This window comes from Solanum lycopersicum, chromosome 3, assembly GCF_036512215.1.
Source record: "Solanum lycopersicum chromosome 3, SLM_r2.1".
NCBI lineage: Eukaryota > Viridiplantae > Streptophyta > Magnoliopsida > Solanales > Solanaceae > Solanum > Solanum lycopersicum.
The window spans coordinates 13,946,033-13,965,994 of record NC_090802.1 but is presented as its reverse complement, the minus strand read 5'-3'; the positions used below and the strand labels follow the sequence as shown (position 1 = coordinate 13,965,994).

The window sequence follows — 19,962 nt, the reverse complement described above, 5'->3', positions numbered from 1 at the left end:
TATCTCAAAGCTCTTAGTCTATGGGAAACAACTGAAAGTGAACATGATCCTTTTCCACCTGGATCAAATCCAACAGTTGCACAAATAAAGATTTATGAAGATGTGAAGTCAAGGAAACTCAAGGCTCTCACATGTATTCGTTCAACACTTTCGGATATGATTTTCACAAGAATAATGGCTTGTGAAATATCTAAAGAAGTATGGGAGAAGCTGAAAGAGGAGTTCGATGGAAGTGACAGAGTGAAAACTGTCAAACTCTTAACTCTCAAAAGAGAATTTGAGATGTTAAGGATGAAAGAATGAGATAGTGTGAAAGAGTATACTGCCAAACTTGTCGAGATTGTTAACAAAATAAGGTTGTTTGATAAAAACTTTCCAGATTCAATGATAATCTTACCAGTGAGGTTTGAGTCCAAGATTTCAGCAATAAAAGAGTCTTGTGATTTGAAGACTATCTGTGGTAGAATTGATCTGTAAGTTGCAAGACCAAGAACAAAGATCAAGTATAAGATATGAAGAAGTAGCAAAAGTGGCATTTCAGGCACAACATAAAAGCAAACAATTTATGAAGGAAATAGAAGGATGGAAGGAATCTTCAAAGGAAGGGAAGTTTCCACCTTGCAGCCACTGTATAAGAACCAATTATCAAGAAAAAAACTGTTGGTTTAAAGGAAAGACATTGATTCAGTGTAGATTCTATAGAAAGATGGGTCATATTGAGAAAAATTGCAGGGCCAGGCAGAATCAACCACAATAAAACCATGTGCAATAGGCAAATTTTGTTGAAAAGTCTAAAAATGAAGAAAAAAGCTTGTTTATGGCTTCTCTTGTAGAAAACACAATGAAACAATCCTCATGATTTATAGATAATGATGTACGAGTCATATGTCACACAATGAGCTCTTGTTTGACAAGTCATTTAAAGCTTAGGTTAGGATGATAAATGGTGAAATGGTGCACATGGATAGGGTTCAATTTCCTTTCCGACTACAAAAGGTGCAAGTGAATTCATGATGTGTTGTATGTTCCTTGTTTAGCATGTAACTTGTTAAGTGTGGCTTAGATGATGTATAAAGGTTATTCCTTATGTTTTAAGGACAATCATTGTTTGATTTTTGACACTGAAAGATAGTTTGATTATTAAAGAAGAAATGGTGGATAAAAATTTTCCTTTAGATGAGAGGTTTTGATAGGGCAAATTTTGCAAGTAAGGATGAGTCATGATTGTGGCACAAAACATATGGTCATTTTAACTATGCTACTTTAAAATCTATGTATGAAAAGGGATTGACTAAGGATTTACCTGAGATTTCACTGTTTAAAGAAGTTTGTGGATCATGTCAAATGGGTAAGGTACACAAGAAATCATCTCCTAAAAGTGCTACCTGGAGGATAACTGAAAACTTGAACTAGTTCACACTAATGTGTGTGGAGCACGCAAGTATCATCTTTGGGGGACAATAAATATTTTGTACTCTTTATTTATGACTTAACAAGGATGACTCGGGTGTATTTTTTGGGTAACAAGTCTCAAGTATTTTCAGTTTTTAAGAAAATTAGGGCTTATGCGGAAAGACAAAGTGGTTGTAAGCTAAAGGCTTTGAGGTCGTAAAATGGTGGCGAATACACTTCAAATGAGCTCAAAAAGTATTGTGAAGATATAGGGATTGATCACAAGTTGACATTAAGTTATTCACCCGAACAAAATGGAGTTTTCGAGAGGAAGAACAAAACAGTAGTTGAAATGACAAGATGTTTGTTGTTGGAAAAGAAACTGCCACAAAGCTTTTGGGAAGAAGCTTTTCATACTTCAGTGTATGAAAAGACTCCTATTGATACATGGAGTGGAATACAGTCATCTTCCAAGCATCTAAAAGTTTTTTGGTTTGATATGCTATTCTCATGTTCCTTCGATGAAAAGAAGAAAACTTGAACCAAAAGGTGAATTGGGTATCATTAGTATTCATCACAAGCCAAGGGTTATAGATTTTCAACTTGCAAACAAAAAGTATTTCAATCTTAAGAGATGTAGTTGTGAATGAGCATGCTTATTGGAACTAGGATAAGGAGAAAATTTAGAAAGATAATGAAACTTTTTAGAACTTGAGTCTGCTGCCTGAAATCTAATCATTTAGGTCTGGAACTCTGGAAGAAGATGAAGAATCAGACGGGGAATCCTCACTTGATTTGCCAGTTTTGAAAACAAGGTCCCTTTTTGAGATATATAAAAGTCCTTATGTTGCAATCTCGGAACAAATAGCTATCAAGAAGCAAAAATACATGAAGTTTGGATTGAAGCTATGGAGGAGGAGACTGGTATGATAGAAAAGAATGATACTTGGAAGTTGGTTGATAAACCCAAAAACATAAATATGATCGGGGTGAAGTGGGTTTATAGAACCTAACTTAATCCAGATATAAATTCAAAGCAATGCTTGTTGTGAAAGGTTATGCGCACGTTGCAGGTCTGGATTATGGAGACATGTTTGGACATGTTGCACGACATGATACAATAAGGCTGTTATTTGTTTTGGCATCTCAATCAAATTGGAAGTTGTATCATTTGGATGTAAAATCAACATTCTTAATATAATGTTGTGGGGTGAGATCTATATTGATGAACTAGAAGGCTTTCAAGTTGCAACAAACCAGAAGGCTTTCAAGTTGCAATAATGGAGGATAAAGTCTATAGACATCATAAGTCATAGTATGGATTAAAGAAGGCTCTTCGAGCATGGTATAGTAATATTAATGATCATCTCATTCATTGTGGCTTCAAGAGAAGTGAAAATGAAGCCACTTTATATATGAAGAAGGCTAAAGGGGGAGTTGTGATTCTGGTGACACTCTATATTGATGATCTTCTAGAAATAGGAAGCAATGAAGTGCAAGAAATTTGAAAAATCTGTTCAAGCTACTGATGGAATCTTCATTTCTCAGAGAAAATATGCATGGGATATTCTAAAAGGTTCAAGATGGAGAGGTGCAAGCCTGTACCGACCCCAATATGTTAAAAATTAAAAAGATTTCGAAGTTTGAAGGAGGTCACAGGGCTGATCCAAGAGTTTATAGAAGTCTGATTGGTAATTTTCTATATTTGACAACAACAAGACCCAATCTCATGTTCGCGATAAGTCTACTATCGAGGTTTATGCAAGCTCCAAGTCAAGTTCATCTTGGGGTTGCTAAACGAATGTTGAGATATATCAAAAGAACTGTTGATTATGGTATTTGGTTTAATAGGGAAGATCAAGGGCAACTGATGGGTTACTTATATAGTGATTGGACAGGAAGCGTTCATGATATGAAAAGAACTTCTGGATAGGCTTTTGCACTTGTTCAGACATGTTCTCATGGAATTCAAAAAAGCAAGATGTGATAGCTCAATCTTCTGTAGAAGAAGAATACATCGCCGATGCTGGTGCAACAAATCAAGCTCTATGGTTAATAAAGATTCTACTTGATTTGGAGCAATATGACATTGAAGCTACTTTCATTAAGGTTGACAACAAGTCAACAATATCTATGGCCGAAAATCCAGTGCAACATGGTCGTATCAAGCATACAAATGTGAAGTTTCACACTATCAGGAAAGCAGAGAAGGATGTCAAAGTTAAACTTGTTCATTGCAATTCAGATCAGCAGATTGAAGACATCATGACCAAGGCTCTTCCTAATTGGAAATTTGAAGTTCTAAGGGCTAAGTTGGGAGTGTCCAAGAATAATGTCAAGGAGGAGTGTTAGAAAATGAGATATTTCTAGAAAGGTAGTCCTTGATTTGTGGAATATGTTTTGTAAGAAATTCAATAGTGGTTGGATATGCATGGTCTTCTACTTACTTTGGAAAATCCTAGATATATGTGTGTATGTCTTTTGAAATCTAAATATTAATGAAAATTTACCCCTGCTGAACCTTGTCTTTTTTCTCTAAAGTTTCAAATCCTAACAGGGAGATGAAACAACAATAATGATGCAGGGAGATGGAACAATAAAAATAATGTTGGGAAGTGGAATCATAACAATGATGGAGGAAGGTGAAACAACAATAATAACTCTGGGAGGTGAACAATGACAAAGAGGAGACAATGATTCTAGGAGATGGAACAATAACAAAGGAGGAGACAGTAATGTTGGGAGATGTATCAATGACAATACTTGTCAGGCACATAAGGCGAAACTATAAGAAATTTCAGAATCGCAACCAACAACTTCAGACTTAGACTGCCATTGTTGCTTCCAAATCTAGTTCACCCTCAATTGTTACAATCTTAACCGATGAATATGCCAGACTTACAAAGTATCAGGAATCAATGGATGAAACCACTTCATCCCATGCCCTTACTGAGTTAGGTAACAAATGTCTCATTTCCTCCTCAAGCAACTGGATCATTTATTCGGGTGCCACGGATCACATAATAGGTAATCCCAAAATAACCTCTAAATTTCAGTCAGATAAAGTACCATCCTCTGTCACCATAGATAATGGATCTAGTTATACCATTGAGGGATCTGAAATCGTTAACCTCACTTCATCTATTACTTTGTCCTCTATTCTAAGACTATATATTCTTATCTTTAAAATTTAATTTTTGTGAGTAAACTTACCAAAGAACTACAATGTTTTGTCTCCTTATATTCCGGTTATTGACTTTTTTAGAATCTTATGACAACAAATTATTGGTAAAGTACATGTATCAGACGGTCTCTACATTGTTAATGAATGGGCCCATCCATTAGTTGCTTGCTCTAGTATCGTCTCATCATTTGAAGCACATTATCATCTGCGACATCCTTCTCTACCAGTTTTGAAGAAATTATGTCCTCAGTTTCATAATGTACCTTTAATAGATTGTGAGTCTTGTCATTTCGCAAAACACCATAGAAGCTCGTTAAGTCCTAGGAATAATAAGCAAGCTGATTTTACTTTCGAGTTAGTTCATTATGATTTTTGGGGGCCATGTATGGTTGTGTCTAAAGTCGGGTTCACATATTTTATTACTTTTGTTGATAATTTTTCCCGAATGACATGGGTTTAGTGTATGAAAAATCGTGCCAAAGTGCTCCCATTTCTCTAATTTTTGTGCTGAGATAAAGACACATTTTAATGCTTCTATCCAGACATAGTGGAGTGATAATGCTAAAGAGTTCATGTCAGCATCATTTCAGGTCTACATGAATCAATATGGCATTCTTCATCTACACCCTCTCAAAATGAAGTAGCTGAGAGAAAAAATAGGCATTTGCTTGAGATTGTGCATGCTTTGCTATTCCAAGTGATGGTACCTAAGCAATTTTAGGCAGATGCAGTATCCACAACTAGATTTTTATGTAATTGCATGTCATCCACATTACTTAATGGTAATATTCCATATGGTGTTCTCTTTTTGAATAAGCTATTATTTTCATTATAGTCAAAGGTGCTTGGAAGTACTTGTTATGTTCGTGATATGTGACCCCATGTTACTAAACTATATCGATGGGATTTGAAGTATGTATTTTTGAAATATTCCCGCTTACATAAGGGTTATCGATGCTACTCTCCAACCTTTAACAGATATATGGTGTCTATATATGTGGTGTACTCAGAGAATATTTCCTTTTTTATTCTCCTGACACTTCTCCCACTCAAGCGCAGGAAGAATAATAATAGCTCATTTATAAGACCCCTTCACCAAGCTCAAAACACCATAAGGAGGTTTGTGGTAGTGTTGAGCAGTCAACTTAGAATGTGTTTTCTAATGTTCCTCCTACTCAAACAAAGCCGTCGATAATTCAAGTTTATTGTACACGACAAGCGACCAATGATACATGTCTGCACCAACTCTTTCGTTATCAGATCCTCCTCCAGTCAATCTTTCTCAAACAAAAAATCTTGATATTCCCATTGTCCTTTGCAAAGGTAAGTGTCAGTGTCAATTAGTACATTCCATAGCTAATTTAATCTCATATGACCACTTGTCTTCCACTTCTTGTTCTTTCATTGCTTCTCTAGATTCCATTTTTGTACCCAAAATAGTTTAAGAATCTTAGAGTCACCCTGGGTGGTATGATGCAATTCTCGAGGAGATGCATGCATTTAATGAAAATCACATTTGGATTTGATGGACTTACCAAAAGGAAAAAAGTAGTGGTACGTAAGTGGTTTTTTACGGTCAAAGTAAATCTTAATGGTTCTGTGTCTAGGCTTAAAGCCAAACTAGTCTAAATAATATGCTCAGACTTATGGGGTGGATTATTCTTATACTTTTTCTCCGTGGCCAAACTCGCTTCCATTCTCTTGTTTATTTCTATAGTTGCTTATAAGAATTTTCCGCTACATTGGTTGTATTATGAAAAAATGCATTTCTTCATGCTGATGTCCAAGAAGTATATATATAGCAGCCACCCGGTTTTGTCGCTCAGGAGGAGAATGGGAAAGTTTGTCTCTTGAAGAAATCCTTGTATGGTCTGAAACAGAGCTTAGATGCTTGGTTTGAGAAATTAGTCAGGTAGTTAAGAAGTTTGGGCTTATAAAGACCAAATATGATCATTCAGTCTTCTATAAACAATTAGTAGTTGACATTAGTCTTCTTATTGTATATGTTGATGACATTTTTATCACGTGAGTGATTATGCAGGAATTCCTCTCTCAAATCTTTCTTGCTTTAGACATTTCACACGAAAGACTTGGAACAGCTGAAATACTTCTAGTAAGTAAGAGCAAGAAGGGAGTATTTTTATCTCAAGGAAAGTATATCCTTAACCGTCTTGAGGAACTGGAAAGTCAACATCCAAGCCTTGTAGTACTCTAATTGTTTCAAATATGCAGCTAAAAAAATTGATAGGGATCCCTTCGATGATCCAGAGAGATACAAGAGATCAGTTGGGAAATTAAATTATCTCATTGTAACTCGTCCGGATATTGTTTTTGCAGTTAGTGTTGTTAGTCTATACATGACCACACATACAGTCGAACATTGGGAAACTTTGGAGCAAATATTATGTTACTTCAAAGGCGCCCCTAGACTTGGCATAATATATAGCAACAATGGACATACTAGCATTAAGTTTTTTGGAGACGCCGATTGGACTGGATCCAAGATTGCTAGAAGGTCTACTAATGGCTATTGTGTCTTTGTGGGTGGAAATTTGGTATCATGGAGAAGTAAGTAACAAAATGTTGCATCTTGATCCAATGCAGAATTCGAGTATAGAGCTATGACACAATCCACATGTGAGATTATGTGAATACATCACCTCTTAAGTGAAGTTGGGTTGAATGATCCCACACCCGCAAAACTTTTGTGTGATAATCAAGTTGCTCTTCATATCGCCTAAAATCCAGTGTATCATGAAAGAACTAAACATATTGAGGTGCGCTATCATTTTATTTGTGAAAATATTTAAGAAAACCTGATTTCCATGGGTTATGTGAAGATTGGAGAGCAACTAGCTGATTTGTTCACAAAGACATTGAATGAAGCTCAATTTAACTATTTGTGTAACAATCTAGGCACTTATATGCTCCAGCTTGAGGGGGAGAGTTATAAAATATTGTAAATATATTTTATTACCTTGGATAGATAAGAGAGATATGTAGACTATTTTCTTACCTTTGTTGATACCTCTTTATATTATATATATACATGTAATGTTGATATAATAAACAACTAATTCAGTTCTGTAAACTACTTATTGTTCCCCACAGGGTCCTCTGGAGAGGCAGTGATTTCCTTCACTTTTTTCTTCAAAACATTAAGGAAAATGACTACATGAATGAGGTTTGCAATCCGTTCACTTCCATTTCTGGTGAAACCATGATCTCTTTCATCAAGAACTCCATCTATTTTCTCAAAATTCTCGGAATGTAGCTTATTAGAGTATCGATCGAGCATATCAACTGTAGAGTGCATTACATTTTCATCAGGGCACTCATTAAACTCCGCACTTAGAAAAATTTTCTTTGATAAATCAATACAATAAAAAATAACTTTTAGCGTCTATAAATAAATATATTTATAAAGAGTGTTAAAGTAATTACCAGCATTAATTAAGTGTTATTAGATCGAGTGTTGTTAAAGCCTTTAAGGACATATATAAATAGTGCTAATTACCACTAAAAATACATATTTAGGGACAATTGAGTTATTGCGCTAAAGATAATTTTTGATGTAGTAAATCATTGGCACATAAATGTCGTTAGAACTTCAAGCACATAATTCATATTTTGAAGAAGCCTTTTGAGTTTTGTTGAACCAGAAGCATTGGAATAACCTCATCATGCAATTGGTTCCCTATTACTATTATATGAACAATTCTAACCTCTTTCCATGACAACCAACATGATTCACGATGCACTAAACAATATCATAACAAGCTTTCATCTCAAGATTTTGACATATAACAAACCATATCAACTAGATAACAATTATCATAAACAACACAAGCATTATGTAGGACTCCATATTCGTAGCAACCATCTCCAAATACGAACACATGCACATAAGAACCATTAAACATGTTATCATCAGACTCTTTCGTTTGTATATACGCTAAGGGTCTTATTTACTTCCAATAGTCATGACCTGTAAGGAACCAACTTTATCTATGTACCATATCAACGTGGTACCCAATCCTCCAAATATTTGTAACCTCTCACCTACGACACGAGCAACTTATCAATTGTAAGGTTATAGACACCCTTACCCTTATCACACATATAGCTCAATGTATTACAATTATATGCACATTTGCAATATTAATTATTCAATAAACCCAGAAGTTACCGTCCCAAAAGTATACTGATTCCCCCCAAAAATCTCGCCTTCCCCAAAAATTTCTCCCAAAATTTCCCCCCTAATTTTCAATTAAAATTATAAATCAAATTTGAAATTCAAAATATTCTATGGATTATTATCAATACTCATCCGAATTTGAGTCCTAAATCAGGTATATCATCAACCACATTACTATTTCTTCAAAAAAAAATTGGTTTTTGCGTATTACTGTGCTTATTGTTTAAAAAAATTATATTGTTGATTTCCATAATCAAATTCTATGTAGATCTGAGTTCTTTATTGTTGCATGAAACTGTTGGCATGACAAAACCAAGCTCTAGAAAGAAAAATTCATCAAAAAATAAACATGCATCTACTTCTAATGACCCAACCCCCCCAAAGAATAGGGGTAGAAAGGCGGTACCTCCTATTGTTCGACCAACATTACCAACGGTATGTTAAAAAAAATTCAATATACATCATGATTTTCATGTTGTTTCTTTAATTTGTTGATTCACATTGTTAAGTGTCGTTTATATTATATATTGAATTTTGTTTTTTTAGTTAGTCTGATGAATTATTTGGTAGTATTAGTCTGATGAATTATATTAAAGTATCGTTTTAATCTTATCTTGATTTTTGTAGATATTTGTTATTATACTCAATTATTTTTTATTAAGTATAATTTTTATGTGCTCATGATAAAATGATTTTTTGTTTTATTTTTACTTATATTTCGTATATAATAATGAGTAATAATTACTAATTACGTATAGATATGTTATAAGTATCAATTTGTATATCTACATAAAGTATCGATTTTTGTTATAACAACATGATTTTGCATTCAATATAAGGTATCAAATAATAGTATATGTGTATCATATAGTCATACATCTGTTATTTAAGTATCATATTTATATGAATTACTGATAAGTATATAAAAATTTAAGTATCAACCATTATGTTTATATATCTAATTAAAATTGTGAATTTGAGTATCTTTTGATGTGTTGAACATGAAATTAAATGTATCAAAGAAATATATTTAACTTTATTGTTTCGTTTGTATATAGTTTCAAATAGTATTTGTAAGTATCATGTTAACATGTTTAGTTATATTTAGTATCAGTATTAGGCAATTTTTAGTATCATTTAATACAGAAACATTATTATATGCAGTCAATAGTATAGAAACTTTTTATATATGTTACAATTTGATAAAACTTTCTTTGTTTTATTGCAGAATATGAATTACGTCATTAAATATATTTCAACTAATGCATTAAAGTTTGGTCCAACATACAACATGAATTTTGTTGAACACTTAGTATCATCTATAAGGATGAATGTATGAAATTATTTAAAGAAACAATTTTTGCACCATACCTAAATATCCCTACATGCAAATTACCAAGGCCAAATTACTAAGTATTTATACTTGTTAGAGATTGAACATGATAATTTAGATCAAGAGATTCACATTCGCCATGCCAAATGGAATGTGTTGAAATTTAGTATCCGTGATTTTGTCATTGTTACTGGTTTGAATTGTTAAGGTAATGTAAAGGACTTTACATATCCGGACTCAAAAACTAGTAGGTTAGTTGAAAGATATTCTCCTGATACTTAATATAATGTTAATAAACAAAGATTGATAAATCGGTGTATGGTAGGTGAATGGGACAATAATGAGGATGTCCTTCGGATGGCTAACTGTATTTTATCCATACATTTTTTATTCCAACTTGGTGATACACGAATTCCTATTGAAGATTTCTATATGGTGGAAGATGGTTTGCGAACAATTTCCTTGGGGAGTAGTTGATTTTCAAAAGTTAATGAAATCTTTTCGAAAAGGTACAAACCCTCCAAGAAGTTGGTTGAATGGATTTACATATGCACTTAATATATGAATTTATGAATGTGCTTTTAGGATAAATACCGATATTGCTGTCAAGTAAACGGTATATCGAGGATTTGCAACTGGCAAGTTGTGGGTTTGAATCCCAATGTAACACCCCGTAGTCAAAACAGACTAAAAATTAGTTTTTCAGAAAAATCTGCAGGTGCTACCAAATGTGGAATCGACGGGCTGTATTCTGAACCACGGTCCGTCCTGCACAACCATTGATGGGATCAGAAACTCCCAAAAATTTCAGCCTAGAAAAATTGGTTAAGTCTTGGACGACGGACAGACTTACAGTCCGCAGGTCAAATGACGGTCCGTAGTCCGTGACCGTCGATCAAGACTCCCTTCAACCACTCTCTGACAAGAGCTATGGATGACCAGCATGGTTTGTAGGTGGACCTACGGTTCGTAGGTCTGACCGTAGGTGGAAAATTTGCAGGCACTTAAAGGGAAATGCAGTTGGGTCAACTTAAAATGATCATAACTCTTAGGAAAAAATGAATTAGGTCTTCCATGACCTACACATAGATATATAATTGAATTATATTTCCATAGCCACCGACCTTGCTAAAATCAGAATTTTGAGTAAAAAGTTATGCCCATTTTAGTAAAGGCCTGTCGAACAGGCCCTCACGACGGACCCAACGACGGGGCATCGGGCGCACGACGGACCATCAGTCCTGGCCGTCGTGAGGCCCGACAACAACCTTCCCAGGGGTCTTTTTGACTTTTTCCACTCTATTTAAACCCTTAGTTACGTCGTTTTGACCTTAAAATTATCAGATTTTAGTCAGTTTAAGCGTAGAAACATAATTAAAACATATCCAAGTCAAATCATTAAATCAAAACTTAGAAAATTAAAAGCAAGGGAGGAGAAAAAAGCTCAAGAACCCTAGTTCAAGAACGCCACAAGCTCCAGCAGTTCCAGCCCCGAAACTTAAGTATTTTTCTGTGGATTTCATCACCAGGTATGTGGGATTTCACTAGTGGGTTCCTTTCACCCATTGGGTCCTTAGTTTCAGTCAGTTCTTGATTCTCTTATCATGATTAAACCTAGGGTTTCTAGAACTTTCATATAACTTCGTGAATTTATTAAATATGTGTTCCAAATGAGATTATCATGTTATTACTTAGATTATAGCATGAATTTCAGAACCCTAGATTTGTATTTCTTTAGTTCTTGAATTACACATGCTAGGTCATATATTTCAGACACTCCAGATATACATGCCTAAGTTATAAATGCATAATTACCAGATTAATTGTTGCATTCTCAGTTTGCATGTTCAGTTTCGAGCTATTCAGTATTTACAGAAATTCAGATATAATCAGTTAATTAACAGAATTCATTGGGAGTAGCATAATACCGAGTTGGACTAGGGTTTAGCGTACCCAATAGTCCCAGAACTACTAGCCATGTAGGTTGTAAGTCCTCTCTGTGGGAAATCAGTTTAGTGATCACGCCAGCATGCCTTTATACGTTTGGCATGGTATATTGGGTCCTCTCGATGGGCCGTATATATCGGACTCCACATTTAGCTCACGTGGTTTTATTATCGGTTATTAGTAGCTCCCACAGTTCAGTCAGACTCTGTGCATTGACCATTTATCAGTATATTCAGTATTCAGTTTCAGCATGTTATAAATTGTTCATTGCATCCAGTTAGCTCAAAAATCAGCACGTCACGTTCAAATTATTATACTTATTTTTATGCTTGTTCAGTTATGTTTTATTTCATCTTTACTCTATCCTACATGCTCAGTAACTTTCAAGTGCTACGCATACGTGCGCTACATCTTTTCGTGATGTAGGTTCAGGTTCTCAACATCCAAATCATGTATAGATCGATTTCCCGATCTCTAGTTCAGAAGATTCAGTGGTGAGCCCTCATTCTCCGAGAAGAACAGTCATGAGTTTCATTTCAGTCTTTAGTCATTTAGTTTCAGTTTTTGCTAGATTTAGCTGGAGCTTGTCCTAGTATTACTAGTCTAGTTTAGAGGCTATTTTCAGACATAGTTAGATTCAGTTTAGTATTGAGTTAATATTTCTTTTGTATTTAACTCATTGTTTTCAAATATCTCATTTGTAGAATATGGGTATTCCCTATCTTTTTATTTTAAGTATGATTTAGCTTTCGCAACAGTTTATTATCTTTAGTATGCTCATGATCATGTCAGCAGGGTTAGCTTGGGATCACTTGTGGTCCTAGGTTCTGTGTCTGCGTCTCGAGGGTAGCTCGGGGCGTGACACCCAAGTTTGAGTTGTTTATGGAAACAAGTTTTTCAAAGGTAATTAATTCAATATAACATTCTTAATTAATTAGTTTAATCATGCGATACAACTTTAATATATTTATTGTCATTAACTAATTGTTTGTTTTTTTAGATTGAATATTCTAACATTCAACCAACTCGTGAGGAGATAACATCATTGGGTTACCAGATCACAATTATGTACCTCCAAACCCACTAGTTTCATCAATTCCAGATAATGATGATGTGCATCCGGAGGAGGTTTCTGGTTTTGAAGACTTCACAACAAAACCTCCAGATATTCTGTTAAAGAGAACATCAATAGGTGCTAATGTAGGAACAACCCCACCAAAACGCAAGAGAATAAAGGTTGTACATCCACATAAGTATGATCTATCAAGACCTTCAAAACCACGTAAGGAACCAGATCAGCAACCAAATCATTTATTCCAAAGTCCAGAACTATAACAAAAAGAATCTGAGTATGTATCTAATGTTGGTGTTTCTCCAAATTCATTCAATGAAAAAACAAGTTTGGGCAGTTCAGAAATTGATGATTTGAAGAAGTTCATTAAGTCTTATGTAAGTAATCAAGTAATTTAAACTCTGATATGTTTTACTGTTACTATTTTTTATATGTTAATTTTGTTTATAGGTTGACAAAAAATTTGGAGATCTTGATAGTAAAGTTGAAGCTCTTGAGGCATTAATAAAGAGTAACCATTCAGAATAGTTGAAAGTTGTTGCTGCGAGAGGAAATAAATTTGAGAAGGTGATATTTTGATTTTTTTTAATTACTTCTGATTTTTTAAGTGATGTTAATTTTTTAAAAAAATTGAAGAATACGGGAGGAGTCTCATATCCACACATGATGGATGATTCAGTGATATTTATACTAAAACTCCTGCTCAACGTAACAGGATGCCTTCTAAGGATTTGTTGTCTCCCTATGTGCATTCGTTTGAATCAACTAATAAGGGCAAGGACAAAATAGACGATCATATCCGTCAATTTACTACATTAAATGATTTACGAATCACATCTCAAGTATCACCGGGTTTAATGCAAGAGTTTTAGATTGGATTCAAAAGGAATTCCTTAAATCACACGGCAATGAGTAAGTTTTTATTAAGAGAAAAGACATAAAGACACCATCGAAGTTGTCCCACATTTGCATAAAGACACCAAAACTTTTAAAGTGTCCTATAATGCCACTAAACAATTATATATCATTGTAATTTGACCATTTTTACTCATTTCGTCGTCTATGTAATACGCGTGTCGCTCACTCTCTAGGTAACCCGACCCGACCTTTTTTTTAAAAGAAAATTCGTGAACTCCTTTTCATTTCATTTCTCAACTTTTTCCTAAAAAATCAAACGAAATACACAGTGTTGTTGTTGACAATCTCGTTGTTGAAGATTCTTGGAGATTGAAGGTCTAACATGTTAGGGATCTAAAATCTTCACTTTTTTCGATTATTCTGATTTTATGGATTATTATATTATAGAAGTGTTAGAATCGACCTCCTACAGTTGCCATTATTACAAATACGATTCAACATTGCATTTGACATGTTCAATCAAAAACTAACCACAAAATTGAGAAGAAATTCTACCATAAAAAAACTTCAAATTAACGTTTATACTGGAAATTAAAAGAGAAAAGACGAATTCCTACTTATTTTCTTGAGGAAGATGATGAAGTCGTCAAAAAGAGAGAACCAATATTGTTCTTGCCATGGAAATCAAAATTTTAGGGCTACCAAAGGCTATTTTTGAGTTTAAATTGGGGAAGATACAAAAATTGATTAAGCAATTAATATTAAAGAAAGAAAATGACATGTGGCTGTTTTAAACTGGTAAATAAAAAGGAAAAATGGCCCATGACGGGCCTAACGTGCGTGTAAACAACCCAGATGAGTTAATGGGTAAAAATGGCTAATTTACAACGATATAGTTGTTTAGTGGGGTGATGGGACACTTCAAAAGTTTAGATGTCTTTATGCAAATATGGGACAACTTCGATGGTCTCTTTATGTCTTTTCTCTTTTTATTAATAAAGTTTCTTTATGAAATCATTTTTTAAGTGCTTTAATTTTGAATTACATTTTTTTATTGTACGAAACCTGATGATGATAAATATAGAGGCAAATCTGCTAAATTTGAGTTCGATTATATGAATTTTGTTGTCGCACTTCCAGTTGACAAGAACTGGTTTTATACTATGTCACATCCAATGAAATGTTGGACTGATCAGGTACCTTATGCATTTAAATTATTTAAATAATACAATTTATAGATCGTTCATATTATTTAGACATCTACTTACAAATTTATTTATACCCGTTGTTCAATCTATATTTATTTTTCAAAGTGTGCAGATTTCATATTATGTTGTTTTATATATGTAACAACATCTAGATATAATTTTTTACTATCTACGGAAGAAGTCAAAATCAAGAGGAGTGGATCAATACAGATACACAAAGGTCAACTGCTTGTTTAAGTCATACATCAACATTGTATATAATAGATATTATTGTGCTCCTGCTAATGAATCTCTGACTACACAACAACATATTGGCCGTGGTGTTGGTATAGATGGTTATGAAAGGTCTACAAAAGACATCATTAATGGATTTTTGATACCTTCTTCGTTACCTTGACATCTAGTTGACGAGGTTTATGTTCCTTTTAATTGTGGCAAAGATTTTCATCGGGTGTTGGCTGCGGTTGTTTTGAAGAAAAGGTTAGTACGTGTATATGACTCATCTGGTGGGTCAAGGAAAAGAGTACTTTCTGAAGAGATTAATCAGTTGTAATGCTTCCAAACTATCTACATGATAGCGATTTTTTTGATAAAATGGATAGAATTAATTGGTTATCATTGGAGGCGTACAAAGACAAGTAAACAGGTGAACTGTTGGGTCCTCAACATTCATTTACAGTTGAATATGCGCAAGAGATTATGCAACAACAAAGCGATAGCCTGTATGTATTTGTGAATCAATTTTTTTTGTTTGATAAATGTTAGTTTTTAGATTTCCTTTACATTAAAATGCTTTTAAATGTATCTTAATTTTTTCCAGTGATTGTGGACTGTTCATAGCTGCTTATGAAGAGTATTTGAGCGACGAAATCAAAATTCCATCCGTTGGACTTCAGAGTGACTATCTTCACAATGGATACAGAACATTATTATGGAAGTATGGCATGGACAAATTCAAGGCTGGATATGTTAGTCATAGCGATTATCCAACAAGGCCAAAGGACGGGTTTTCTAAACAGGCAGAAGTTGCATTGGTTGATGTTGATTAGTTAGGTTTATATTATTTTTGAACTATTATTGGAACGGAATATTTTGTATTTTAACTTCTATTTTTCATTCAATATTACTAAGCATTTTCTAGTTTTAATAATTTCTTCTCAAATAGCTGATGATACTACATTAAATTTTTTAACAATATAATTGTTAAGTATTTTTTTTAATTATGACATAAAATGACACATAATTATTTAGTTAAAATTTATTAATTATTCGGTAAATAACAATATATGATACTATATTATAATCAGATACAAAGTAACAATAAAATTATTACAAATATGATTCTTATTTTAGTATAAAAAAATAAAATAAGTATATACTTATTAAATAATGCAAATTATTGTGTTCATCATTTTTAGTATTGTTCAAGAGTTTGAATAATATACTTATATATATACATTTAGTGAAGTTTATATTTTTGTCAACTGTTTGAATTCAACTACATTAGTTAATTAACAGTACATATAATTAATTTTTGTAAAAGTTAGTTCTACAAAATAACATACGATACCATATAAAGTATGTTCATAATATAACTGATAATATTTTTACACGCTTGTTACTAGTTTATTTAATTACATGATACTAAATAATTTATATAAGTAATATATACAAAATAAATGATGATACCATAATAAATTATTTTCAGAGTATATCCGATACTATTTTTACACAATTATACTAGTTTATACAAAATAAGTTACTCCACAATGTCGTATTTTTCGTGCAAATCAAAATGTATGATACTATATTTTAGATACACAAAACATATAATATGCCACGTGTTAGCAACATAAAAAAATTAATTTGTATAGCTTTATTAATTCATACAACATTATGAACATAATATATTTAGTATCATTAAGAATTACATATCATATAATAAGTTATAAATATTTGATATCAATTATTATTTTGAATGGGATAACAAATTTTTGTTATCAGATCCATTATACGTTTACCATTTTATGTAATTGAGATTACACAAGTTATAAATTTTTATAAATTTGTAAATGTCTTTGCACGTAATATAATACAGTTAAAATTTGATATATTTAGTATCCAATCAGATTTTGAAGCTTAAATCATTCACATGTTGTTAATCACATCAAATAAAAAAAAGTTCACATATTATTAGCAAATTAAAAATATCCAGAAACATTATTACACATCAAATATACTAAAAAAAATATAAATCAAGAATCTTTTGGAAAGAAGGTACATGTTCTTTTATTATGATCTTCTTGACCACAACGTCCACAATATTGGAATTGCATAAGTATTTGTTAATGCATCGTGTTTATAATAATCAGAGCAGTACGGGTGTACATAAGTTGTATTCTTCTTCTTCAAGACGGGTATTACATGTGGACAGGTATCTTGTCATGTTGAAATCTTCCAGGTGAACAAGTTTTCCTCTCAAGACAAACAATCTATTTAATCCCACCTTCATACACGGAAAAAATAAACTCAGAAGATGCAACAACCTTCAATTTCTAAACAAATAGAGACAATCGACAATTTTTTTTTGTTTAACAATAAAATAATAAATAGAAAGCAAGTATGTACCTTCATTTTTGCACTTTTTGGTGCGTTTAAAATCAATATTTCTTCAAATCTTCTACCAAATGTTTCTTTTGTATAAGAAGTTATTTCTCTATTTTTGCAATTCCAAGAACCAAATAGAATTCTAACTTCCTCCAAAAAATCTATTATAGGTAGTTGTCGTGCATCAACAGGCAACCATTGATACATTCAGCTATATTTGAAGTCATCATTCTCCCACGGTTCACTGTTGCGTAAGACCTAGACCACCTTTCATACCCAGCATCTTGAAGATACTTTTTTACTCTTCCATCCATTTTATCCAATTTAGCCATCAATTTTTCAAAATCATCTTTTCTATAAGACTTAGCCATTGAATAAAACAGATCACTTAGAATGGTCATGCTTCTCCTAAAGTTTGAACACACATTTTTTCAGAGGTGCCATATGTATGCAAAATGAGGAACAGTTGGATAAACAATACTCACACCTTTCTTTATGCTTTCATTTCTGCCAGATATAACACACATTTTTTTTCTCTCGCTAAATGCATTCTTAAATTGTTGAAAGAACCATGTCCATGAACAATCATTTTCCGTGTCAACAATTCCGTACGCCAAAGGCAATATGCAACCTTAATGTATAAACATAAAACAATATATACTAAATAACTGTTGAGTATGTAGCAATAATTGATGGGAAATAGAGGGAAGAAGAGGAATTTGAAAGGTTTAGAACTTGAAAGGTTGGGAACTTGAAAAGTCCTCTAATGCTTTATTGAAAAAGGCAATAGTCCCTCATCCGTAATGGAAAGGAAAATAGGAGATTTTAAATAAATAAACACTCCTATTAATTGTTAAAAGGGTTGGAAAGAGGGACCCCCCTCGCGCCGTCGTCGTCGTCGCTCGCTTCGGCTTCGGCTTTGGCTTTGGCTTTGACTTTGGCAAATGATCGATCGAGAGATAATTTTTTGGACAAAATTTATTTTAATTATTTATTAATAAATATAAATGGCCAAAAATTATTTTCAATAAATTAGTTGATAACCAAAATGTTTTCAATTTTTTAGTTAAAATTCGACCCGACTCGGATCCGCGCGAGTGACCCGTTTCAAATTCCGTTATATTCAAAATTTCCCGCCATGACTGTTCTAAAAGGTTGCAACTTTCAGGAACAGTCAATACCATTTGAATGTTTGCAATCTTTCATTAATGGTCGTGTTAATTCTGAAAGGGTTGCAACCTTTCAAAATATATTCTTCTTGCCTATAAATACCATTCAGTCTTTAGAATATTATCTACGAATTTTTCTGATCTTCCTTCTTCTTCAAATCACATATTTCTTCGTGTACTTTCCTGCTGTGGATTGATTCGCTGACAGTAGAGTTTTTGGTATCTATACTTTACTGATTAAAATCATTTTACCCTGGGAGGTTATATTCCAAATCAAACCTCGAATACTAGAGGGGAATAATTTCCTTAAGGGGACACTGTGAATTCAGTGGACTTGATTTTCTTCTTAAATTTTCAATAAGAGGATTCCAGATTCTGGTACGTTTTTACAGATTAAATTATTTTTTACAAATAAATTTTTGTTCATCTTATTTACTGGTTATAAAAATTCTCAGTTACTTCGTGTTTCTGAATAATTTATTAGAATCAGTAATTTCTGATTTTATAACACAGATTGGCAACAATCTTAAGGAAATTATTAAATCTGTGTTTCTGGTGGAGACAAAAATCTTTGTGATTTTATACTCCTTTAAGTCTGCAATTATATTTTTATTGCTTACTTATATTGTATCAATTTTGTTTATCAGAAATGGAAAACACTGGTGTTACAGTGGCTGTTGCTGCACCAACCCGACCTCTTGTATCACAAGCAGAGAAACCGGAAAAAATTTACAGGTGTGAATTTTAAAGGATGGCAGCAACGAGTATTTTTCTGGCTTACCACTCTTGGTCTGCAGAAATTTACAAGTGAAGATACTCCAGTTCCTGCTGATGATATGCCAGACAGGGAAAAATTTATGATTGTTGAAGCATGGAAACAGTCAGACTTCCTATGTAAAAGTTACATTTTGAGTGCTTTAGAGGATGACTTATATAATGTCTATAGTGCAATAACAACTTCAAAAGAGTTGTGGAATGCACTTGAGAAGAAATA

At 33.1% G+C, this 19,962-nt stretch overlaps 1 pseudogene; it reads left to right on the top strand.

The window, feature by feature from the left end:
• Positions 1 to 5,808: 5,808 nt before the first annotated feature.
• LOC138347422 (uncharacterized) lies at positions 5,809 to 16,342 on the top strand (annotated as a pseudogene).
• The last annotated feature ends 3,620 nt before the right edge of the window (positions 16,343 to 19,962 follow it).